The 7,649-nt window shown below is 45.8% G+C and overlaps 1 long non-coding RNA gene across 1 annotated transcript; it reads right to left on the bottom strand.

Moving 5' to 3' along the window:
- Nucleotides 1–7,145: 7,145 nt before the first annotated feature.
- LOC139026174 (uncharacterized) lies at nucleotides 7,146–7,500 on the bottom strand. The gene is made up of 3 exons (XR_011477895.1): nucleotides 7,470–7,500; nucleotides 7,326–7,365; nucleotides 7,146–7,222 (listed from the first exon to the last, which is right to left on the bottom strand). It is a non-coding gene; the product is annotated as an uncharacterized lncRNA (long non-coding RNA).
- Nucleotides 7,501–7,649: the final 149 nt, after the last annotated feature.

The following is a 7,649-nucleotide window of genomic DNA, read 5'->3' as shown; positions in this document are numbered from 1 at the left end:
GTCATTGGTGAAATTAGTTCAGTTGCAACGTTCTAGATGTTTAGGTTATACAAAGAGGGTGTGGGTGGGTTCAATCATCGTGATACCCCGAGATACTGTCTGTACATCATGATACACAGGTACACTCCTCATTTGTGTTTCTGGTTGCGTCCCAAACCGTACCCTATTCCATAGTGCACTATAGGGATAGGGTGCCTTCTGAGACTCAACSCTTATGTGTAGTGCTAAGTACTCAGAGGGCAAAGAAGAACTTCACACAACTAGGATCCTTTGTATGTATTATTTCTTACATCATTAGCCCAGAAAATCTGAAGTGTTATTACATAAAGCCAGGAAGAACTATTGGATATCAGAGCGACGTCAACTTATCAGCAGTACGACCAGGAGTATGACTTTCCTGAAGCGGATCCTTTGTCCACGCAGGACATTTCAAATCAAATCAAATTGTATTTGTCACATACACATGGTGTATTTAGCGCCATCCATCATTCCTTCAATTCTGACCAGTTTCCCAGTCCCTGCCGATGAAAAACATCCCCACAGCATGATGATGCCACCACCATGCTTCACTGTAGGGATGGTATTCTCGGGGTGATGAGACAYAGCGTTTTCCTTGATGGCCAAAAAGCTAGATTTTTGTCTTATCTGACCAGAGTACCTTCTTCCATATGTTTGGGGGAGTCTCCCACATGCCTTTTGGTGAACACCAGATGAGTTTGCTTATTACTTTCTTTAAGCAATGGCTTTTTTCTGGCCACTCTTCCATAAAGCCCAGCTCTGTGGAGTGTACGGCTTAAAGTGACCCTATGGACAGATACTWYAATCTCCACTGTGGAGCTTTGCAGCACCTTCAGGGTTATCTTTGGCCTCTTTGTTGCCCCTCTGATTAATGCCCTCCTTGCCTGGTCCGTGAGTTTTGGTGGGCGGCCCTCTCTTGGCAGGTTTGTTGTGATGCCATATTCTTTCCATTTTTTAATAATGGATATAATGGTGCTYCGTGGAATGTTTAAAGTTTCTGATATTTTTTTATAACTCAACCCTGATCTGCACTTCTCCACAACTTTGTCCCTGACGTGTTTGKAGAGCTCCTTGGTCTTCATGGTGCCACTTGCTTAGTGGTATTGCAGACTCTGAGGCCTTTCAGAACAGGTGTATAKATACTGAGATCATGTGACACTTAGATTGCACATAGGTGGACTTTATTTAATTATGAGACTTCTGAGGGTAATTGGTTGCACCAGATCTTATTTAAGGCCTTCAAAGCAAAGGGGGTGAATAGATATGCACGCACCACCTTTCCGTTTGACATTTTTTCATTTTTTTTTTTGAAATAAGGTATTATTTTCATTTCACAAATTTGGACTATTTTGTACTACGTCCATTACATGAAATCCAAATGAAAATCCATTTAAATTACAGGTTGTAATGCAACAAAATAGGAAAAACACCAAGGGGGTGAATACTTTTGCAAGGCACTGTATTCCCAGACCTCTTTCCATGGTTAGTTTTGCGCAAATGCCGCCATCCATCCACAGTTTCTGGTTAGGGTAGGTTTTAATAGTCACAGTGGCAACATGTCCAATGCACTACTTTATAAACGCAATCACCGAGTCAGCGTATAGGTCGATGTTGTTCTCTGAGGCTGACCTATTCCAGTCCGTGTGACCAAAACAATCTTGAAGCGTGGCTTCCGATTGGTCGGACCAGCGTTGAATGGTTCTCATCACTGGTACATCCTGTTTGAGTTTCTGCCTATAAGACGGAACGAGCAAGATGGCGTTGTGGTCAGATTTGTCGAAGGGAACACGGGGGAGGGCTTTGTATGCATCGCGGAAGTTAGAGTAGCAGTGGTCGAGAGTATTAGCCCTGCGTGTCGTGCAATCAATATGCTGATAGAATTTAGGTAGCGTTGTTCTCACATGTGCTTTGTTAAAATCCCCAGCTACAATAAATGCMGCCTCAGGATGTATGGTTTCCAGTTTGCATAWAGTCCAGTGAAGTTCCTGATGGCCATCTTGGTGTCTGCTACAGCTGTGACTATAACTGATGAGAAYTCTCTTGGTAGGTATAATGGCTGCCACTTGATTGTAAGGGATTCTAGATGAGCAGAAGGACTTGAGTTCCTGTTGTTATGATTACACCATGAGTCGTTGTTTTGGAATGAACTCCATTGTCCTGGGTGGTGGTGYGAACAGAGGATCCACTTCGGGAAAGTCGTATTTCTGTTGGTAAGTTGACATTGCGCTTTTATCCAATAGATCTTCCCGGCTGTAAGACTTGATATTTCCTGGGGTAACAATGTAAGAAATAACGAAATACTGCATAGTTTCCTAAGAACTCGCCGCGACCATCTCTGTCAGCGCCGTGCTCTTTAATGGTATCAAACACGTGTTTATTTCTATTTTTTACAACACTTTTTTYCTTTTTCTTAAAACTGCACTGTTGGTTAAGGAGCTTGTAAGCATTTCCCTGTAAGGTCTACGCATGTATCCACCGCATGTGACAAATTACTATTTGATTCACTCCATTCCAGCCATTATGATGAGCCGTCCTCCCCTCTGCAGCCTCCACTGATGCAGACGTGGGCTGAAGCCGATCTGATTGGCTAGAACCCTAATATTTTGGGTTCTGATGGGGTAAGACAGTTGAACCAAGCACGAGGCATGTATTCGTCAAGAATCAATGGGTATGGATGAAGCAACTGCAGATTGCCTCTAAGTGAATACCAGAGTGTGGGCATAATGATAGTGTTGCTTACTGTTGTTTGGATCACATTGACCATCCCTGTTCTTACATTGGCCAGGTACCTACAGTACCCCTCCTACCCCCTCACTTCCTATTTCTCTCTACACACGGCACTCCCTGACAATTATGGATCTTTGTTATAGACAGATATTATGCGTTTGCTGCAGAAATAAAAGGGACAAATCGGTTGTGATGCATGTCGTCTGTTTGATGCATTTTGATCTTGTCATGATGAAGAGATTGAAATAGTCTCCAGCCACTGGAGATGCTCAGAATAGCTGATGTTTTACAACCAGGAGAACAGAGCAGACAGAAGGAGTATTTCTTGGCAAAAATGTATTTAATTGAACTGGATGTAGATTTGGAAACAGATGAGACATGTTATACAAAGAATATAAATCTTTATGTAAATTAGAGAGGACATACATCCTCTTTGTGTAAATTAGAGAGGACATACATCCTCGTTGTGTAAAATGGTTCCATCTAAGATATTGTGCTTTATTACACTCACCTCAGACTACATTTACTGATTACACAGAATATCTCACTGGTTCCACAGCTGCTACTGTTACTCCACTGTAAGTCACAGTGGAATCATGTATTGTAGGCACAAGCTGTGTAGCCAACACTCATGCTCCAGCTATCAATTTCTCACCAACAATAGACAGGTCTGTTAACTGTAACTCCTGATTGCCTCAGTTTCTCATAGCTAAGGGTCCAGGGGTTAAAGTTCATCCCTCCTGCACTGCGTTCACAGTGTAGAGGTCACTGCGGCGTTGAGCTGTGATGGGGATCTGTTGACGAACGTCGGCCAAATACTGCAGGTCTGAAAAACACACAGACCACATAGGGAGAGGTTAGGACACTGATAAGCTAAAGTAAACTAGTTACAGTAGATAATGATGCTGGCTCAAACTACAGTTGCATTAGATAATGATGCTGGCTCAAACTACAGTTACAAAGTTGCATTAGATAATGATGCTGCGCTCAACATACAGTTGCTGATTAGATAATGATGCTGGCTCAAACTACAGTCACATTAGATTAATGATGCTGGCTCAAACTAAGTGCATTAGATAAGTGATGCTGGCTCAAACTACAGTCGCATTGATATGATGCTGGCCAAACTAAAGTGATTAGAAATGATGCTGGCTCAAACTAACAGTTGCATTAAGATATGATGCTGCTAAACCAGTACATTAAAATGATGCTGCTCAAACTACAGTATCAGTAGTAAGATGCTGGTCATACACTAACAGTTACATTTAGATAATGATGCTGGCTCAAACTACAGTTACATTAAGCTAATGATGCTGGCTCAAACTACAGTTATCATTAATGATGCTGGCTCAAACTACAGTTACATTAAATAAAGGATACATGGTGCTGGCTCACAAAGAGGTTTAGGACACTCAAACCAGTACCGGTACCACCACAATGTCTGCGTAAACAACAGTCTTCTCAGTCCCCCGCCTTAGATATCCTTCGCCCTGTCATGATAATGTAACTGTTAGATAATGTGCCTTTCAATCACAACTCAACCTCAATAAACACATTTCTGTACACAGGAAACATGACGGTTCTGTGGCACAGTGACAACACACAGAAACATACTGCCCTTCAAGTGAAAACAGTGGGTGATTACAGACACTGACAATGTGCGCATCACACACGACAGTACGTGCGGCTGTCTGGTACTCCCAGGGATAACAACAGTATGTGACCCAGGCCTGTCTGGTACTACAGGGGACTAACAAACGACTGTGACCCCAGGCGTCCCTAGTTCACCAGGGACTAACACAGTACTGTGACCCAAGGCCTGTCCTGGTACTTCACCAGGGACTAACAACAGTGCTGTGACCCAGGCTGTCTAGTACTCAACAGGACTAACAACAGTACTGTGACCCCAGGGCTGTCTGGTACTCCACCAGGGACTAACAACAGTACTGTGACCAGGCTGTCTGGTACTCACCAGGGACTAACAACAGTGCTGTGACCCAGGCTGTCTGGTACTCACCAGGGACTAACAACAGTGCTGTGACCCAGTCTTCTGGTACTCACCAGGGACTAACAACAGTCTGTGACCACTGGTGTCTAGTACTTCACCAGGGTTGACTAACAACAGTACTGTGCCCAGGCTGGTCTAGTAATCACCAGGGAACTAACAGAGCTGTGACCGCCAGGCTGTCCTAGTATAAGGCGACTAACAACAGTACTGTGACCCCAGGCTGTCTAGTACTCACAGGGACTATACAACATACTGTGACCCCAGGCTGTCTAGTACTCAAAGAGGGACCTAACACAGTACTGTGACCCCAGGCTCTGTCTGGGTACTCCAACAAGGACTAACGTGCTGACCAGGCTGTTCTAGTACTCACCAGGGCTAACAAACAGTGCTGTGCCCAGGCTGTCTGGTACTCACCAGGGGACACAGTGCAGGCTGTTCTGGTACTCCACCAGGGCCACACAGTACTGTGACCAGGCTGTCTGGTACTCAGCAGGACTAACAACAGTACTGTGACCCAAGGCTGTCTATTACTTTCACCAGGGACTACACAGTACTGTGCCCCAGGCTGGTCTGGTACTCACCAGGGACTAACACGTGCTGTGACCCAGGTGTTGTACTCACCAGGGACTACAACATAAATGTGACCCCAGGCTGTCTGGTACTCCCAGGGACTCAACAACAGTACTGTGACCCAGGCTGTCTGGTATTACCAGGACTAAAAACAGTGCTGTTGAGCCCCAGGCTGGTTGGTATCACCAGGGACTAACAACAGTGCCTTTGCAGTACTGTCTGGTACTCACCAGGGACTAACACAGTAACTGGACCCAGGCTGTCTAGTATCACCAGGGACTACACAAGTACTGTGACCCAGGCTGCTAGTACTCACAGGGACTAAAGAGCTGTGGACCCAGGCTTGTCTAGTATCACAGGGACTAACAAAGTACTGTTGACCCCCAGGCTGTCAGTACTCACAGGGACTACAACATAACTGTGACCCAGGCTGTCTAGATCAAGGGAAACAACAGTACTGTGCCCAGGCTGTCTGGTACTCACCAGGGACTAACAGTGCTGTGACCCAGGCTGTCTAGGTACTCACCAGGGACTAAAAACGTGCTGTGACCTTCCAGGCTGTCCTGGTACTCACCAGGGACTAACAGTGGCTTGTGAACCCAGGCTGTTCTAGTACTCCAGGGGACTTAACAACAGTGCTGTGCACCAGGCCGTACGGAGGGGCCGTTCATCTTCTGGCAGGGAGCCGTGGCCACTGCACTCTGGTATCAACGCCTGGGTAGGGAGAGAGCACGACAAGAGTCTGAGTTAGGACGAACACACACCGCAGAATCTGCCATCCGTCTGCCGTTGTTGGCGTGGCGTGTTTGAGACCTCCGTGGTGGCTTACATTTTTTGCGCAATTCAAGTTTAGTTGTCACAAGTACAGTGAAAATGCTTGATTGCAGCCGACCCAACAGTTGCACTAATTCAATATAGTAGAAGCTACATCATGGTCTGGGTCAGGACAATTACAGAGAAGGGGAGACACTGTAGACGACGGTATGCTAAGCATGTAGCAGGGATTAGGAGACACTGTATGTAACATGTATGCAGGGGTTAGGAGAACACTGTAAACTGTAATTTGTAGCCAGGGATTAGGAGACTGTTATGTACATGTAGCCGGGATTAGGAGACACTGTATGTACATGTAGCCAGGGGTTTAAGGAGACACTGTATGTACATGTAGCCAGGGGTTAGGAGAACATGTATGTACATGTAGCCAAGGGATTACGGAGAACCTGTATGTACAATGTAGCCAGGGATTAGGCGACACTCGTATGTACATGTAGCCAGTGGAGTTAGGGACACTGTTAATGTACAATGTAGCCAGGGGTTAGGGATAGACACGGTATGTACATGTAGAGGGGTTAGGAGGACACGGTATGTAATGTAGCCAGGGGTTAAGGAGAGCACTGTATGTACTGTAGCAGGGGTTAGGCAGACACTTGTATGTTACATGTAGTCCAGGGGTTAGGAGACACTGTATGTACATGTAGCCAGGGGTTAGGAAGACACTTATGTACATCGTCGCAGGGGTTAGGAGACCACTGTATGTACATGCGGCAGGGGTTTAGGAGACACTGTATTGTAACATGTAGCCAGGGGTTAGGAAGACACTGTTGTCACATGTAGGCCAGGGGTTAGGAGACACTGTTATTGTACATGTAGCCGGGGTTGGAGACACTGTATGTACATGTAGGCCAGGGGTTAGGAGAACAGACACTGTATGGTAACATGTAGCCAGGGGTTAGGAGACATATGTAATGCAAGCCAGGGGTTAGGAGACACGTATGGTACTGTAGCCAGGGGTTAGGAACACTGTATGTACATGTAGCAGGGGTTAGGAGACAGCCACTGATGTACATGTAGCCAGGGGTTAGGAGACACTATGTACATGCAGCCAGGGGTTAGGAGACACTGTTATGTACATGTAGCCAGGGTTAAGGAGACACTGTATGTACATGTAGCCGGAGTAGGAGACAGACACTGTAATGTACATGTAAGCCAGGGGTTAGGAGACAACACTGTATGTACATGTAGCCAGGGGTTAGGAGACAGACCTGTATGTACAGTAGCCAGGGGTTTAGGAGACAGACCTGTATGTACATGTAAGCCAGGGGTTGGAGACACTATGTTACATGTAGCCAGGAGTTAGGAGACAGACACTGTATGTACTTGTAGCCAGGGGTTAGGAGGACAGACACTGTTATGTACATGTAGCCAGGGGTTACGGAAGACATGTATGTACATGCAGCCAGGGGTTAGGAGACACTTGGTATGTAAATGCAGCAGGGTTAGGAGACCACTGTTATGTACATGTAGCCAGGGGTTAGGAGACCACTGT

This window comes from Salvelinus sp. IW2-2015, unplaced genomic scaffold (genome assembly GCF_002910315.2).
Source record: "Salvelinus sp. IW2-2015 unplaced genomic scaffold, ASM291031v2 Un_scaffold4058, whole genome shotgun sequence".
NCBI lineage: Eukaryota > Metazoa > Chordata > Actinopteri > Salmoniformes > Salmonidae > Salvelinus > Salvelinus sp. IW2-2015.
This window is presented reverse-complemented; position numbering and strand designations above follow the sequence as displayed.